Source organism: Lynx canadensis, chromosome C1, assembly GCF_007474595.2.
Source record: "Lynx canadensis isolate LIC74 chromosome C1, mLynCan4.pri.v2, whole genome shotgun sequence".
In the NCBI taxonomy this organism is placed as follows: Eukaryota; Metazoa; Chordata; class Mammalia; order Carnivora; family Felidae; genus Lynx; species Lynx canadensis.
This window is the reverse complement of record NC_044310.1, coordinates 40,351,824-40,370,742: the sequence shown is the minus strand read 5'-3', so window position 1 is coordinate 40,370,742 and position 18,919 is coordinate 40,351,824. Positions and strand designations below refer to the sequence as shown.

Sequence of the window (18,919 nt, the reverse complement as noted above, 5' to 3'; positions counted from 1 at the left end):
TTATGCTGAGGGGTGGGTGGGGGGAAGTGGTATCTGCCAGTTCCATTGTTTCCAGCAGGGTCTCTCTGTGAATGCTGCCTCTCTGGGACATGTTCCAAGATGAGCAAGTATCTCCCCACTGCCTCAGGTTCTCTTCAGAACAGTTTCCATGCTGTATGTCCATAGGCTGTTTGTCCTGCTTTCTCTTCAAGAGCAGCCACAGTGTCCTTTGAGCGCTCTCAGAGCAAAGAATGTTGACCTTTAATACTCTAGGCTTAAACCCCTGCTGGTTGCAAGAACTCCTGAAATTTGGGCCCTGACACTTTCCAAGCCAATTGCTGTGGGGATTCGTTTTTCCATGTGTTCTCCTGTATCCTGTTCTCTCACCCTTGTCTGCAACTGGGGCTCTCCCCACCACAGCTGCCATGATCTGTTTGTCTCTCAAATTGCATCTCTGCATTTTGTACCTTCTTCGAGGTGGCCTCTTTTCTTCCTTTAGTTGTGGAGTTTGTTCTGCCAGTCTTCAGATAAATTTCTGGTGCATTTTGGTTGATTTGATAGTTATCTAGTTGTATTTGTGGGATGAGGCAAGCCTAGGGTCCTCCTACTCTGCCACCATATCTTCCCAATCTGTTGTGCTATATTTTTATCAAAGCACTGTATAGATGACATGTCCATGATTTCTATGGAGATGGAAAGTGTCAGGAACTTAATGTCTGCAGGTTTCTTGTCTTGAAGTTTTTTTTTTGCAATCTCACGTGCATTATTTAGTTTGTGTATTTTTAGGGTGTCTTTTGGAGAGGTTGATATAAATTGTTGTTTGAGATTAAAAATCCCACCAAGCTAATCTTGTGTGGTATTGATGAAAGGAGTATGGGATGGAGTTAAGTGAGGTTGTGGGCTTAGAGTAATGGAGTACAAGTCTTTCATCTGAAAATTACCAGTTGTGGTGTCAAGGGGAGGGGGCAGGAAATGAATGTAAACTCTTTCCTAATGTCCTTTCTGTTGGTCCATGTTCTTTAGCTTTGATGGGTAAAACATTAATTGATTCTGCCTTTTTCTCAGTCCATTCTATCTAGAATATTGTAAAGGACAATTTTCCTAGGTAGTGTTAAATAATTGCGTGGCACAAGTACTCTTCTTCAACTATTTCTCAGTTATTTGATTTTGGAAAATATTGTAATAGCACTTGGCTTAAAAACACTGGTGTTAAATTTCTGCAGAAATGTAATTTCACACTTTTTCGGGCCCACACAAAAGCATCAGGATCTCTCTCACAACCTTAATCTTTGGGTTTCTTTTGAAATATATGTCCTAACTGGCTTTTCTCTGCAAATAATCCACTTGTATCCACAGTAAAAATTTGCTGTGCTGTGTAACTATATTCTATACATTCTCTCATTGTCCTATTTTTATACAAGGTTTATGCTTTTAAAAAATGAAACTTGAACATTTTGAATAACTTACTACTAGTTCAAACTTTTCATTGGTATCATGGCACTTTTTATATGGTGTTTTATGTATTTTGCCTGTGCAGTGTATTTTATCTTTCTAAATTATGATTATCACTGCTCTATATTTTATGGGCCTTATGGAACAGTTTGCATAATTTGAGTTTTAAACCTTGGACATATCTATATTTAAGATTTCCTGTATATACCAGTTCAACTTCTCCCGTGTTTTGTGCCCATTTTGCTAGAGAAGGGTAGAGAAATGTGAGTTAGGTACCACAGTTTGGGATTATGATTTTAAGAAAGCCCATTACATCAGTAGTGAGTGTTTACAGTTTATCCAGATTTATGCTAGATGGAGTAGGATCTTAAATAAAGTAACAATATATGGTAGCTGACTTTGATAAGTGTACTGAAAATTTGATAAGACATCTGGTTTCTTATACATGTATATTATACTCAAATGGGAATAACTTCTTGAAAAATGATTGCAATTATTTTTGTTATTTTATAGATGTAGACACAAATTACATATTCTGTATGAAAATATCACTGAGTCCCAGGAATTTTAGTTATTAGTCACTTACCCCGATCTTGTACATTATTTTCATTATATTGCTATTCACAAACTAGTGCTTCCAAACCCTTTTCTAAGTACTCCCCAGTTGACTCTATTTTGGGGTAACTGTAGGTTATATATGCAAAAATTCTGAAAACAAAATAACATGAAGTTTAATTCTTCTTTTTTTAACCTTTATTTATTATTGAGAGACAGAGCATGAGCATGGGAGGGGCAGAGAGAGGAGCAGACACAGAATCTGAAGCAGGCTCCAGGCTCTGAGCTGTTAGCACAGAATCCGACAGGGGCTCGATTCCACAAACCATGAGATTATGACCTGAGCCAAAGTCAGACATTTAACCAACTGAGCCACCCAGGCACCACCCCACATGAACTTTAATTCTGTTAGGCAGTATTTCGAGCTACTGTTTTACTTGAAATGAAGACTGTAGTTTTACTCTGCCTGCCTCCATCTACCTCAGACTGAGTTTTCACTTACATTTAAGAGATTAACGTTGTTATGGTTGATTTCCTTCCTTGCAGATGAGTATTTTCTCAGTTTATATCCAGAAAGATGAGCACATAAGGAAGAATTACTGCCAATGAATTAGAATCTCTTACAAAGATTGCATGGAAGCATGCTATGTAATCACTATAAATTTTAATGTAGGCTCCAGATTTGACCCAGTGTTCATTTTTTGTTTTCAGTACAGAAGAATTTGTGCCAGTGGAGAATAGAAATCTATATAGTTTGTGTTAATTGTGAGTAACCAAAATGTGAGACAGTTAACTATAGTGAAAACCCATTGTATTCATCTTGAATCAGGAGGCTGGCTTTTCAAATCTCTTGTCATTCTTTTATTGAGTATGGTCTAAGCTGAGTTACTTCTTTCTGAACTTTTTTTTACATATAATAAGGGGTTTGGGTTAAATTACATTCAAGATCCCTTGATACATGAAATGTTTATGAAAAATTGATTTATGTTCTAATTCCCATTAAGATTCTGTAAAAATCAAATATGAATAGTAATATAAGCAAAAATTTTAGTAGAACTTCATCAGTGTTTGGAATACTTGTATACATACCATTTTGTTTAATCTTTTTAACAACTTTGTAATGTAGATAATGGCAGGACAAGATGCTATGCCAGTTGTTTCACAGGTCTGTATATATGAAACTCCTTCAATAAAATAAAATTTCTAATAAGCTCAAGGAGATCTAGGGAAAGATATTTGACATATACTTGATAACCCAGTGCCACATGAAAAGTAAAAGTAAAAAAAAAGTAAAAGTAAACCTGGCCATACTACATATTAAGTACTCTATGCTCTTAGGGAATGATTTTTGAACTTTGCACAATAGTTCTGCTCTAGTTTTCTGCCTGTGCTGACATAGCTGTTTTGCTGAAGAAAGACTCTATTCAGAGTGCTTGTATTTATCTTTACATGTTTCAAATTAATGCGAAAATGAAACAAATCTTCCTATTTATTTTTGGATCATTATTACTAGTCTTCATTGGTAGATTTGTATTAATAGAAGCTTGTATGTAGTGGTAAACACTGAAGAGTCAAACGTAAGGAAAATTATCATGCACATAATTTGTCTCATCTTCAGATTCATTGAGGTGCTTTGAGATCTTTCTATTACACCAATTTTCACTTTTGAAGAAATGTATCTTAATGATTACCCTAAAATTCCTTAGGAAAATTTCTTTTGCTACCCTACTCAGGATGTGGCTGTAGAGTTCCTTGAGTGTGTACTGCTTTTCTACTTTATACAAGTGTTTTGAACACCTGCAGTTTTATGAATGAACTAGTTTAGCCAGTGATATAATGAGTCTCTGTTGTCATCAGAAAGCAGCCAAGCATTGAGTGCTGCCCTTCATCAATGGCCATTAGACACTGGCTTATACTTGCACAGATCCTTGCTATGACAAAAGAGAAGTTATTGTGAAGGAATATCTCATATTAATTTCTCCTCTGCTATAGCCTTCTTTGTTTTCCTTCTTTTTGAGGGACCATAAGCCCATTGTTCTACAGAAGTTTTCACTTTTTCAGTTTGTAATTTGACTATCATTCCATCTCTATCATCTGCCCTTTTATTGAGGGTGTACTTTGTGCTAGGTATTACGTCAAGTGGTTTACCTACATTATTTCATTTAATCTTCAGAGCAGTCCAAAAGGTGGATAGGTAGGTATTAGGTTTTTTTTTATAGATGAGAAACTGAGGCCCAAGAAAGTAAACTGTACATGCTTGTGTATCTGATAAGAAGTAAAGCTGTGATTCTGAACTCTTGTCTGTCAATCCAAAAATGTTCATGCCTTTAAAGTCATGGTATTAAATTTTCCATAGCAGTGTGTGTGTGTATCTATCTCCTCTTTACTGCTATTTTCCTTTCCAGCATTCACAACTAATTTCATATTGTCAAGTGAAAGAACTTTTGCTTTGGTTACCTAGTGGTACTTTAAATATATTTATGCATTTTTTTCAAATAGATTCTAAGATTCTGGAAGAAAGTGCTTGAATTTTTTTTTTAATGTTTATTTTTGAGAGAGAGGAGGGAAAGCACATGCATGTGAGTGGGGAATGGGCAGAGGGGGGGAGGGGCAGAGAGAGAAGGTACAGAGGATCTGAAATAGGCTCTGCGCTGACAGCAGAGAGCCTGATGTGGAGCTCAAACTTAAGAACCATGAGATCATGACCTGAGCTGAATTTGGACACTTAACCAAGAGCCACCAGGTGCCCCAGGATTGTGTTTCTTATTAATTTTGTCTTGGCACATGATATTTGTTTAATAAATGCTTATTTGACTGCTTTTCTTACTAGCACACTTTAATTTTTTTTTAATTTTTTAAATGTTTCTTTTTCTTTTTTTTTTATTCTTTTTTCTTTTCTTTTATAGGATTTAAAAATTTTTTTTTTCAACGTTTATTTATTTTTGGGACAGAGAGAGACAGAGCATGAACGGGGGAGGGGCAGAGAGAGAGGGAGACACAGAATCGGAAACAGGTTCCAAGCTCTGAGCCATCAGCCCAGAGCCTGACGTGGGGCTCGAACTCACGGACCGCGAGATCGTGACCTGGCTGAAGTCGGATGCTTAACCGACTGTGCCACCCGGGCGCCTCTGTTTATTTATTTTTGAGAGAGAGAGAGGCAGAGTGTGAGCAGGGGAAGGGCGGAGAAAGAGGGGGACACAGAATCTGAAGTAGGCTAGAGACTCCAAGCTGTCAGAGCCTCATGTGGGGCTTGAACTCACGAACCATGAGATCATGACCTGAGCCAAAGTTGAATGCTAAACCGACTGAGCCACCCAGGTGCCCCCACACTTTAATTTTTAAGTCTATTTTCCATCCCCATCTTTTGCATATTTGACAAGTACTTGCTGTTAAAAGACTTATTGCTAGTACTCTTCCTTACCTGGCAAATATAAAGTTTGAAGAAAGAGGGAGGATAACTCAGATACCAAGGAATATGATTGGGCTGATTTAATTATCTCTCTAATAACATTTAGATGGTCTTCTGTTGCAGCTTTTTAAGTAATATGTCTGAAAACAAATCCTTTCTGTCCTTTTCTCCTTCTGTTTATTTCTGGTTGTGCTAATCTGGTTGTGCTACCATAAAGAAAGCTCTTCACATGACCCAACCTGTCTGAAGTTTTTCATCAGTTCTCCATCTCAGGAGACAGCCTAAGTACAGTGAAGGACTACTGCTATTTAAAGTGTGATTAAGTGGATGTGAAAGAATTCTACCTTTTAGAAGAATACTTAAATTTTTACAAACATGAAATTGTCAGTTTACTAACCTCAGCAGTGGTTCACATTATCAAAACATAACTGTTTGATGTCTACGTTTTTACCCCTGACTGCAACTTGACTTTCTGCTTATCTTTTCATTAGATTTTGCTCCATGTTGTACTACTTTTGTTTTAAATATAATCTCATTCTAGAGTTACTTCCTTGCATGACCCAAACATCTCTTTTGTAAAACCTATGTTAGGTAAAAATTTAGAGACTTTAAGACCTAGTAAAAAAGTGGTGTGTTAATTTATGGTTAGTTAATGTGCCCATATTTTGTTGTGTGAATGAACATTTTGTTGTGTGAATGTTTGTTGAATGAAATTTGAAACTCTAGCTAATATTTATTGTTTTTTGATTTCTAGTATACTTGTTTAACCTATGTTTTAGAACATGCAGTTAAACTAATTGAAATCATGAGGAGTCAGCTCACTGCTGTGAAACTAAGCTAAAAGCTTTATGCTAGAAAGAAGTAGTATAGCTACTTAATTAAGGCTTGAACATTTAAAAGAAAATAAAAATTTAAATGGTTTTGTTTTTAAAATTGTTCAGTTCTGTCGGATGCATTTTGATTTTGATGGTTTTTTAAAAAAATTTTTATTTACTTTTGAGAGAGAGAGAGACAGACAGACAGAATGCAAGTAGGGGAGGGGCAGATAGAGGAGGAGTCACAGAAGCTGAAGCACGCTCCAGGCTCCAAGATGTCAGCACAGAGCCTGCCCCGGGGCTCGAACCCATGAACTGTGAGATCATGACCTGAGCCGAAGTCAGATGCTTAACTTGACTGAGCTGCCCAGGTGCCCCTGATCTTGATATTTTATAAAGCTTGCTAACCTACAGGTTAGCTTGATTTTAAAAAATGGGTATATTTCCACATTCTTATATGGTACTTAACTAATTTATTTCTGTTACTTGAATTGTTTTAGACAAAATATAATTGCAGCAGTGTCCTTGGTTAGCACACCTGTAGGTGTGATGACTTGCAGTTCCTCTTGCTGGTTTCTAGGATCAGCTGACATAAATCAGTGTGTGCTTAGGAAAGAAAATAATGGCACTTAGAATTCCTGTTTTCATATTTATACTGACAGTTTTTAAAAATTTTGCTACTTAGCAATAATATAACTTCTTAAAAATTTTAGTTATACTTCTGTATTTAAGGAAGAGGCAGTTAAAATAATATGTTCACATAAAAATTTATATTTCCTTTTATAGCCCCATAGCTTCTCATTTTCTTTGTTCTCATTAATTTATTAAAAAAATTTTTTGCAATAAGAATGCTTAAGACCTACTTTCAGCAACTTAATTTTCTTTTAATAATCCATTTTGGATTTTTTTTGTTTGGTTTGTATTTTGTTTAGCTTGATGTTTTGGTAATTTTGGTGTAATCATCTAATACTTTTTCTCTCTTATGCATGGGTTTCTGTACAAAACATACTTGCTCTATGTAAAAACATAGTTCCATAGTTCTTCAGATACCAAGGTATTCTAAGGTAAACTATGTTTTGTCTATATTAGTTTAGTTACAGGAACTGAACAGTGGAGTTGTTCTTTGAATACCTCTGTCACAGAATTTGGGTGATCTTTTGTAGCTTAATGTTGAGAGGCCTCTCCCATTTAACCCTCCCTATTCATTATGATGAGCTTCCATAATAAGTCTAGAGCATGTATGACTTTATACAGCCAAATTAGCCTATAATCTCCAACATGCCTTAAGCATTCCTTTTGCTAAGCTTATGCTTTTCCTTTTCCTTATTGATCATTCAGATTTTATCTTCCCTTTTTCTTAAAAGAAATAAATTTATTTATTTATTTATTTATTTATTTATTTATTTGAGAGAGGGACGCACACAGAGTGAGCAGGGGAGGGCAGAAAGAGGGAGAGAGAGAATTCCAAGCAAGCTCTGCACTGTCAGCACAGAACATGATGTGGGTCTCAAACTCATGAACCATGAGATTGTGACTTGAGCTGAAACCAAGAGTTGAATACTTAACCGACTGAGCCACCCAGGCATACCCCTTATCCTTCCTTTGAGGCTCACTTGAGGTCTGATCCTTTGTATTATCTAGAAGCCTCTTCTCTTAGGACACTTGTCTCTGAAGCTTTGTATCTGTTATTGTGCCTTTACTACATTGTTCCTCTTCCTTTACCCAAACAGTGTGCATATACATGTACAGGTTTAAAGAGAATGGGTAATATTGTTGAAAGAATTAGGATGACTTTCACCTAGAGTGTGCAAGGATGTACTTTATGGCTAAGTGTACATGTTGATTCATGGATATAGCTTGGAAAATCATTATGCTATACCTTTAATCTATGGCTAACAGCTATGTAGAAGAAATCTTTGAAGATAATTGAGTAGTCCTAATGTATTACCACATTATTGCTAACATGTTGGCTTTTTTTTTTTTAAACCAGGAAGTTTATTATCTTTTTCTGAATGTCAAAATTGAGGTATATTTCTAAAGGTCAGGTCAGTAGTCTTTATAGGCAGAGGTCTGTATTTTAGGGATATGGCAAGTCTAATAGCACTCTCATAAGTACCTGGCTTGAATTTGTGATTTTTATTTTTTTTCTTAGTGGTTGATCTAATGCATAGAGGATGAATTTTTTAAAAATATAATGACTGATAACAGTATGTGTAGAACATGAGGATATTTTATTTTATTTTTTTTTTTTTTTTCAATGTTTATTTATTTTTGGGACAGAGAGAGACAGAGCACGAACGGGGGAGGGGCAGAGAAAGGGGGACACAGAATTGGAAACAGGCTCCAGGCTCTGAGCCATCAGCCCAGAGCCTGACGCGGGGCTCGAACTCACGGACCGCGAGATCGTGACCTGGCTGAAGTCGGACGCTTAACCGACTGCGCCACCCAGGCGCCCCTTAACATGAGGATATTTTAAAATGTTAAGAAATTATAGAAGAGTTGCAGAATACTTCAGGGTTCTTGATACCCTTTATCCAACTTCTGTTCACATTGACATCTTACAGTATAGTTGGTAACACAGCATAGTATAGTTGGTGTGGTAACAATTAGTACAACTGGTACAGTACTATTGGTAATTTTAGTACCATACTATCACAATAGTACTATTTTACTGTTGGTACAATATTATTAATTGAACTATAGACCTTATTTGAATATCACTAGATATTTTACTAGTGTACTTATTTTGGTTCAAGATTCAAGCCAGAATCCACAGTGCATTTAGTTTTTGTGTTTTTGTAGCCTTCTCTAATCTGTGATAATTCCTTAGTTCTTTGTTTCATGACCATGACACCTTTGGAGAGTATTGATCAGGTATTTCATAGCATATTCCTGAGTTTGGAGCTGTCTGGTGTTTTCTCATAATAGACTGAACATATGCGTTCTTGGTAAGAATATCACAGATGTTTTTTGTGCCTTTCTCATTGTACCAGGAGACGTCTAATGTCAGTATGTCTTATTACTGGTGATGTTAACTTTGACACTTGGTTAAGATGATGTCTCCCAGGTTTCTTCACTGTAAAGTTACTGTTTTCCTCTTGGTAATTTGTAAATGTCTTATGTGCAGATATTCTGAGACTATATAAATATCCTGTTAAAATTTTGCCCACTGATTTTCTGTCTTCTATTAATTTGTCATTATTGTTATAAACATTATTCTTAAAAACTATTTTTAGTAGTTTTCCTAGTTTTGCAAAATAATCTTTAAACAATCAGAATCTACATTTAAATAGTATATACTGCTTCATGTGTGGGTGATGGCCATATAACACTTTGTTTCTAATTCTTCTCTCCCATCTTTTTGTATTTTTGTTCTCTTGTTGTTTTAGTTTTGCATGTGCTATAAATACAATATGTTGTGACAGGTTTTGCTTCAAACAGTTTTCTTTTAGAACAATAAAATGTATGGAGAAAATAATTTTATTTTACTTAACATTTGTGTCCTTTGTGTAGATTTAAGCTTTTGTCTGGTATCATATTCCTTCTGCCTGAACCCCTCCCTCCCTCCCTCCCTCCCTCCCTCCCTCCCTCCCTTCCTTCCTTTCTTCCTTCCTTCCTTCATGTATGTATTTATGTATGTATGTTTATTTGAGAGAGTGCAAGAGCAGGGGAAGGGTGGAGAAGAGGGAGAGAGAGAGAATCCCAAACAGATTCTACATTGCCAGTGCAGAGCCCAACATGGAGCTTGAACCCACGAACCACAAGATCATGACCTGAGCTGAAATTAAAAGTTAGATGCCTAACCACCTGAGCCACCCAGGTGCCCCCTTCCTTTAATATTTCTTGTAGAGTAGATTTGGTGGCAATAAATTGTCACAGTTTTTTGTTTTTCTGAGAAAGTTTTATTCTTCATTTTTGAAAGATGCTTTCAATGGGTATGGAATTCTGGGCTGAAAGGTTTTTTTTCTTTTCCCTTTAGCACTTAAAAGTTCTGTGTCACTCTATTACCTTCTAGCTGGCATGGTTTCTGGAGAGAAGTCTGTTGATTTTCTTATATTTGTTCCTCTATAATATCTTTTTCCTCCCCTGGCAGTACTCAAGATTTTCTTTTTTTTGAATATGATCTGTCTGAGGCTCTGTGTGTGTGTGTGTGTGTGTGTGTGTGTGTGTAGCTTCTGTAGTTATGGTTGGTGTACTTGGATCTGTGGTTTTAAATAGACCTTTTTCTTTTTTATTGAGGCTAAATTAATATTACATATAGTTTGACCATATTAATGTGCAGGTGTTTGAGTTGATCTCATTTTATGTTGTGTTGGATTTGAGATTTATTTCTCCTTTGGCTTTGCTCAGTACATCAAAGCCTTCAAATTCCTTCTGTGATACCTTGTGTTTAGGGTGTTGACTGGTTTGCTGGAGTTTCTTTTTTGTTTTTTTGTTGTTTTAATGTTCACTGCACCCTCAGCTTTTGGTTTTTCCTTTGAGCTGTGCTTCAGAGAGGGTGTCTCTTGCAAGTTACTTATAGTAACAATCTACAGTCTGTAGTAACAGTCTGCTAGCTAGACTGGTCATGGAGACCGGATGGCATTCTCTGTTGTTCTGACAATACTTCAGTCTTCTGTAGGCATTAAATCCCTGTGTCTTGGGTTTGTGGCCTTCTCCAAGCTTCTGTCTCTTTCCAGCTATAATTCTGAGCCCAGCATGTTTTCCTGTCCCTCTTCTTGAGGTAGAGGGTTTTCCTCTTGTTTTCTCTTCTGGTCACCATGGACATGAGCTGTGCCCTAAGGTGACAACGTTTGTTGCCCTGTCCTCTCAAACTAAGGCTTTTGTTTTGTTTTACAAAGGAGATGGAAGGGTCCTGAAAGAATTGTGTGCCCCTCACACCGTGTCTGCTGCTATTCTCTTTGTTTTGTACCTTAGTAGACTCTTGATTCTCAGGATTCTGCCTTTTTTTTTTTTTTTTTTTTTTTTTTTTTTTTTTTTTTTTTTTTTTTTTTTTTTTTTTTTTTTTTTTTTTTTTTTTTTTTTTTTTTTTTTTTTTTTTTTTTTTTTGGTGGCTGAGCACTTGGTGGTCATGGAGAAAAGAGCCTGTAAGAACTTGCAACCCCCCTGTATGGCCTTAACTTCTCTCACCAGTACCACTGTTAGTCTTACCATTTGTCAGTCATTCTTGTGTAACTCTACCCTACCTAGTAAGCCATTGCTGACCCTTGTCTCTCTCTGCATGTTCCTTTCTTAGATTTTTAGGCCCAGGTGTTTTGCCCTTGAATGGGTTCCAGAAAAGTTATGAACTCGGGGGCTCTCTCCTTCCTTATAGGTTGGAAGTAATCTCTTTTCTAGTTCTCTATGATCCAAGCCATTATTTTGAAAACCACTGTTTTGAGTTTTTCTTTCTCTAATAAATGTTTGGTAGGTGGTTTTTTTTAAATTTCTGGAGTAAGGTCCTTCCTGTTTTTTTGTTTTTTTTCTTAGTTCTAATTCCATTGTATGTATTTTATAGAGGTGTTGTTCTTAAACATTTCTACTTCATGAAAATTATGTGTCTTTATAACCTATGATTGATTTTGTGTTTGTCATTGGCTCTTGAGAGAAGGTGTGTTCTTTCTATCAGAATGTAGAATTTAATATAAGCCATACAACTTCTAACCTCCTCTTCTTATGTTTTGTCCACTTGATCTGTCCTTGTATTGAGAGTGCTATAGTCTCCTATTATTAGTGATTTCTGTCTTTTTAAATATCTTTTAGTTATTCTTTCATGAAGTTGGCTGCTATGTTATTTCACACATGCATATTCCTAAGATATGCTGCATTGTGAATTGTGGCTTTTAGCTTATAAGTGACCTTTGTAAAGAAAAGTGACCTTGTCATATTTACTATAATATACTACTCTTTTTGTCTCATTAGCTTGATTTTAAATTTTATTTTAGTCATTTTGAGTTACTGTATCTTGGATGAATGTCTTATGTATACATATCGTTGAAGACCTCTTCATGGGCCAAATTGAAATGTGTTTTTTTAAACAGTTATGTCAGTTCATATTCACTAATATGATTGATGTGTTTCGTCTCAGTAATGTCGTAATATTTTATAATTTACATACTTGTTGTACTTGCTTTGCTTTCTATGAGGTGTATTTTCATTCCTTTTATTTACAGTTACTTTTCTAAATTATTGTATTTAAGAAGGCTTATATGTTTGTTCTTGTGTTTACTTATTTACTTGAACTTTTTTTTTTAAGGTTTTGTTTATTTTGAGAGATAAAGACTATGAGTGCAAGCAGGGGAGAGGCAGAAAGCGAGGGGGACAGAGGACCCAAAAGCAGCTTTGTACTGACAGCAGAAAGCGCAATGCGGTGCTCGACTCAGACTGCAACATCATGACCTGAGCTGAGAGGATGTTTAACTGACTGACGCCAACTAGGCAACCCAATACTTGAACTTTTTTAATGCTCTTAGTCTCTGTTTTCTCTTCGTCTGTTACTATGTGGTTATCATTTTTTAAGTATTACTTAAGTTTACCTTTTGCTATTGCTTATCTCTTTTCCTTCTTATATTTAAAAATTATGTTATTTGTACTTTTCAGACCTACGATTTGTTCCATCTATTCTTTTACTTTGTGTCCCCTCTTTGTTTTAGTGGTGTTTGTTGGTGTTGTTGTTTGTTATATTTATTTATTTTTGTTTATTTTTATTATGAAATAATTACATCAAATTGGGTTTCTACAACCAACACACCGTGCTCACAAAACCAAACCCAACAGGTTCCCTGCTAAGTACCCATCACCCACAACCACACCTCCTGCCCACCCCTATAAACCCCAGTTTGTTCTCAGTTTTTAAGAATCTCTTATGTTTTGGCTCCTTCCCTCTCTAACCATTATTTTTTTCTTCCCCTCCCCCATGGTCTTCTGTTAAGTTTCTCAGGATCCACATAGGAGTGAAAACATATGGAATCTGTCCTTCTCTGTATGACTTATTTCACTTAGCATAACACTCTCCAGTTCCATCCATGTTGCTACAAAAGGCCATCTTTCATTCTTTCTCATTGCCACGTAGTATTCCATTGTGTAATAAACCACAATTTCTTTTAATTTTTTAATTTTTTTTAATATATGAAATTTATTGTCAAATTGGTTTCCATAAAACACCCAGTGCTCATCCCAAAAGGTGCCCTCCTCAATACCCATCACCCACCCTCCCCTCCCTCCCACCCCCCATCAACCCTCAGTTTGTTCTCAGTTTTTAACAGTCTCTTATGTTTTGGCTCTCTCCCACTCTAACCTCTTTTTTTTTTTTTTTTTTCCTTCCCTTCCCCCATGGGTTTCTGTTAAGTTTCTTAGGATCCACATAAGAGTGAAACCATATGGTATCTGTCTTTCTCTGTATGGCTTATTTCACTTAGCATCACACTCTCCAGTTCCATCCACGTTGCTACAAAAGGCCATATTTCATTCTTTCTCATTGCCACGTAGTATTCCATTGTGTATATAAACCACAATTTCTTTATCCATTCATCAGTTGATGGACATTTAGGCTCTTTCCATCATTTGGCTATTGTTGAGAGTGCTGCTATAAACATTGGGGTACAAGTGCCCCTATGCATCAGCACTCCTGTATCCCTTGGATAAATTCCTAGCAGTGCTATTGCTGGGTCATAGGGTAGGTCTATTTTTAATTTTCTGAGGAACCTCCACACTGCTTTCCAGAGCGGCTGCACCAATTTGCATTCCCACCAACAGTGCAAGAGGGTTCCCGTTTCTCCACATCCTCTCCAGCATCTATAGTCTCCTGATTTGTTCATTTGGGCCACTCTGACTGGCGTGAGGTGATATCTGAGTGTGGTTTTGATTTGTATTTCCCTGATGAGGAGCGACGTTGAACATCTTTTCATGTGCCTGTTGGCCATCCGGATGTCTTCTTTAGAGAAGTGTCTTTTCATGTTTAATGCCCATTTCTTCACTGGGTTATTTGTTTTTCGGGTGTGGAGTTTGGTGAGCTCTTTATAGATTTTGGATACTAGCCCTTTGTCCGATATGTCATTTGCAAATATCTTTTCCCATTCCGTTGGTTGCCTTTTAGTTTTGTTGGTTGTTTCCTTTGCTGTGCAGAAGCTTTTTATCTTCATAAGGTCCCAGTAATTCACTTTTGCTTTTAATTCCCTTGCCTTTGGGGATGTGTCGAGTAAGAGATTCCTACGGCTGAGGTCAGAGAGGTCTTTTCTTGCTTTCTCCTCTAAGGTTTTGATGGTTTCCTGTCTCACATTCAGGTCCTTTATCCATTTTGAGTTTTTTTTGTGAATGGTGTGAGAATGTGGTCGAGTTTCATCCTTCTGCATGTTGCTGTCCAGTTCTCCCAGCACCATTTGTTAAAGAGACTGTCTTTTTTCCATTGGATGTTCTTTCCTGCTTTGTCAAAGATGAGTTGGCCATACATTTGTGGGTCTAGTTCTGGGTTTCTATTCTATTCCATTGGTCTATGTGTCTGTTTTTGTGCCAATACCATGCTGTCTTGATGATGACAGCTTTGTAGTAGAGGCTAAAGTCTGGGATTGTGATGCCTCCCGCTTTGGTCTTCTTCTTCAAAACTACTTTGGCTATTCGGGGCCTTTTGTGGTTCCATATGAATTTTAGGATTGCTTGTTCTAGTTTCGAGAAGAATGCCAGTGCAATTTTGATTGGGATTGCATTGAATGTGTATACCTTTGGGTAGTATTGACATTTTGACAATATTTATTCTTCCAATCCATGAGCAGGGAATGTCTTTCCATTTCTTTATATCTTCTTCAATTACCTTCATAAGCTTTCTATAGTTTTCAGCATACAGATCTTTTACATCTTTGGTTAGATTTATCCCTATGTATTTTATGATTCTTGGTACAATTGTGAATGGGATCAGTTTCTTTATTTGCCTTTCTGTTGCTTTACTATTAGTGTATAAGAATGCAACTGATTTCTGTACATTGATTTTGTATCCTGCAACTTTGCTGAATTCATGTATCAATTCTAGCAGACTTGGTGGAGTCTATCTGATTTTCCATGTATAATATCATGTCATCTGCAAAAAGTGAAAGCTTGACTTCATCTTTGCCAATTTTGATGCCTTTGATTTCCTTTTGTTGCTGAAACCACAATTTCTTTATCCATTCGTCAGTTGATGGACATTTAGGCTCTTTCCATCATTTGGCTATTGTTAAGAGTGCTGCTATAAACATTGGGGTACAAGTACCCCTATGCATCAGCACTCCTGTATCCTTGGGTAAATTCCTAGCAATACTACTGGGACATAGGGTAGGTCTGTTTTTAATTTTTTGAGGAACCTCCACACTGTTTTCCAGAGGGGCTGCATCAGTTTGCATTCCCATCAAAAGTGCAAGAGGGTTCCTGTTTCTCCACATCCTCTCCAGCATCTATAGTCTCCTGTTTTGTTCATTTTAGCCACTCTGACTGGCGTGAGGTGATGTCTGAGTGTGGTTTTGATTTGTATTTCCCTAATGAGGAACGACATTGAGCATCTTTTCATGTGCCTGTTGGCCATCTGGATGTCTTCTTTCGAGAAGTGTCTATTCATGTTTTCTGCCCATTTCTTCACTGGGTTATTTTTTTCGGGTGTGGAGTTTGGTGAGCTCTTTATAGATTTTGGATACTAGCCCTTTGTCTGATATGTCATTTGCAAATATCTTTTCCCATTCCGTTGGTTGCCTTTTAGTTTTGTTGATTGTTTCCTTTGCTGTGCAGAAGCTTTTTATCTTCATGAGGTCCCAGTAGTTCATTTTTGCTTTTAATTCCCTTGCCTTTAGGGATGTGTCAAGTAAGAAATTGCTGCGGCTGAGGTCAGAGAGGTTTTTCCCTGCTTTCTTCTCTAGGATTTTGATGGTTTCCTGTCTCACATTCAGGTCCTTTATCCATTTTGAGTTTGTTTTTGTGAATGGTGTAAGAAAGTGGTCGAGTTTCATCCTTCTGCATGTTGCTGTCCAGTTCTCCCAGCACCATTTGTTAAAGGGACTGTCTTTTTTCCATTGGATGTTCTTTCCTGCTTTGTCAAAGATGAGTTGGCCATACGTTTGTGGGTCTAGTTTTGGGTTTCTATTCTATTCCATTGGTCTATGTGTCTGTTTTTGTGCCAATACCATGCTGTCTTGATGATGACAGCTTTGTAGTAGAGGGTAAAGTCTGGGATTGTGATGCCTCCTGCTTTGGTCTTCTTCTTCAAAACTACTTTGGCTATTCGGGGCCTTTTGTGGTTCCATACAATTTTAGGATTGATTGTTCTAGCTTCGAGAAGAATGCTGGTGCAATTTTGATTGGGATTGCATTGAATGTGTAGATAGCTTTGGGTACTATTGACATTTTAGCAATATTTATTCTTCTATTCCATGAGCATAGAATGTTTTATTTCTTTGTATCTTCTTCAATTTCCTTCATGAGCTTTCTATAGTTTTCAGCATACAGATCTTTTACGTCTTTGGTCAGGTTTATTCCTAGGTATTTTATGATTCTTGGTACAATTGTGAATGGGATCAGTTTCTTTATATGTCTTTCTGTTGCTTTACTATTAGTGTATAAGAATGCAACTGATTTCTGTACATTGATTTTGTATCCTGCGACTTTGTTGAATTCATGTATCAGTTCTAGCAGACTTTTGGTGGAGTCTGTCGGGTTTTCCATGTAAATATGTCATCTGTGAAAAGTGAAAGCTTAACTTCATCTTTGCCATTTTGATGCCTTTGATTTCCTTTTGTTGTCTGATTGCTGATGCTAGAACCTCCAACACCATGTTAAACAACAGCAGTGAGAGTGGACATCCCTGTCGTGTTCCTGATCTCGGGGAAAGCTGTCAGTTTTTCCCCATTGAGGATGATATTAGCTGTGGGCTTTTCATAAATGGCTTTTATGATGTTTAAGTATGTTCCTTCTATCCCCACTTTCTCGAGGGTTTTTATTAATAAAGTTTGCTGAATTTTGTCAAGTGCTTTTTCTGCATCGCTTGACAGGATCATGTGGTTCTTATCTTTTCTGTTATTAATGTGATGTATCACGTTGATTGATTTTCAGCGAATGTTGAACCAGCCCTGCAGCCCAGGAATGAATCCCACTTGATCATGGTGAATAATTCTTTTTATATGCTGTTGAATTCGATTTGCTAGTATCTTACTGAGAATTTTTGCATCCATGTTCATCAGGGATATTGGCCTGTAGTTCTCTTTTTTTACTGGGTCTCTGTCTGGTTTAGGAATCAAAGCCATGCTGGCTTCATAGAATGAGTCTGGAAGTATTCCTTCCCTTTCAATTTTTTGGAATAGCTTGAGAAGGATAGGTATTATCTCTACTTTAAATGTCTGGTAGAATTTCCCTGGGAAGCCATATGGTCCTGGACTCTTACATGTTGGGAGATTTTTAATAACTGATTCAGTTTCTTCGCTGGTTATGGGTCTGTTCAAGCTTTTTATTTCTTCCTGTTTGAGTTTTGGAAGTGTGTGGGTGCTTAGGAATTTGTCCATTTCTTCCAGGTTGTCCAGTTCTTTGGCATATAATTTTTCATAGTATTCCCTGATAATTGCTTGTATTTCTGAGGGATTGGTTGGTTGTAATAATTCCATTTTCATTCATGATTTTATCTATTTGGGTCATCTCCCTTTTCTTTTTGAGAAGCCTGGCTAGAGGTTTATCAGTTTTGTCTATTTTTTTAAAAACGAACTCTTGGTTTCATTGATTTGCTCTGCAGTTTTTTTAGATTCTATGTTGTTTATTTCTGCTCTGATCTTTGTCTCTTCTTCCGCTGGATATGGGTGTCTTTCCTGTTCTGCTTCTATTTCCTTTGGGTGTGCTGTTAGATTTGTATTTGGGATTTTTCTTGTTTCTTGAGATAAACCTGGATTGCAATGTATTTTCCTCTCAGGACTGCCTTTGCTGCATCCCAAAGCATTTGGATTGTTGTATTTTCATTTTCATTTATTTCCATATAGTTTTTAATTTCTTCTCTAATTGCCTGGTTGACCCTTCATTCTTTAGTAGTGTGTTCTTTAACCTCATGCTTTTGGTGGTTTTCCAGACTTTTTCTTGTGGTTGATTTGAAGTTTCATCGCATTGTGGTCTGAAAGTATGCATGGTATGATCTCAATTCTTGTATACTTATGAAGGGCTGTTTTGTGACCCAGTATGTGATCTATCTTGGAAGATGTTCCATGTGCAGTCGAGAAGAGAGTATATTCTGTTGCTTTGGGATGCAGAGTTCTAAATATATCTGTCAAGTCCATCTGATCCAATGTATCATTCAGGGCCCTTGTTTCTTTAGTGATCCTATGTCTGGATGATCTGTCCAATGTTGAAAGTGGAGTATTAAAGTACCCCACAATTACCACATTCTTATCAATAAGGTTGCTTATGTTTGTAATTGTTTTATATTTTGGGGGCGCTGTATTTGGTGCATAGAGATTTATAACTGTTAGCTCTTCTTGAGGATAGACCCTGTAATGATTATATAATGCCGTTCTCCATCCCTTGTTACAGATTTTAATTTGAAGTCTAGTTTGTCTGATATAAGTATGGCTACTCCAGCTTTCTTTTGACTTCCAGTAGCATGATAAATAGTTCTTCATCCCCTCACTTTCAATCTGAAGGTGTCCTCAGGTCTAAAATGAGTCTCTTGTAGACAGCAAATAGATGGGTCTTGTTTTTTTTTTTTTCCATTCTGATACCCTATGTCTTTTGGTTGGAG

At 36.8% G+C, this 18,919-nt stretch overlaps 1 protein-coding gene across 5 annotated transcripts in view; it reads left to right on the top strand.

The window, feature by feature from the left end:
- FAF1 (Fas associated factor 1) overlaps window positions 1-18,919 on the top strand; it is a 529,019-nt gene that overhangs the window by 83,540 nt on the left and 426,560 nt on the right. The gene's annotated exons all lie outside the window — the stretch shown is intronic.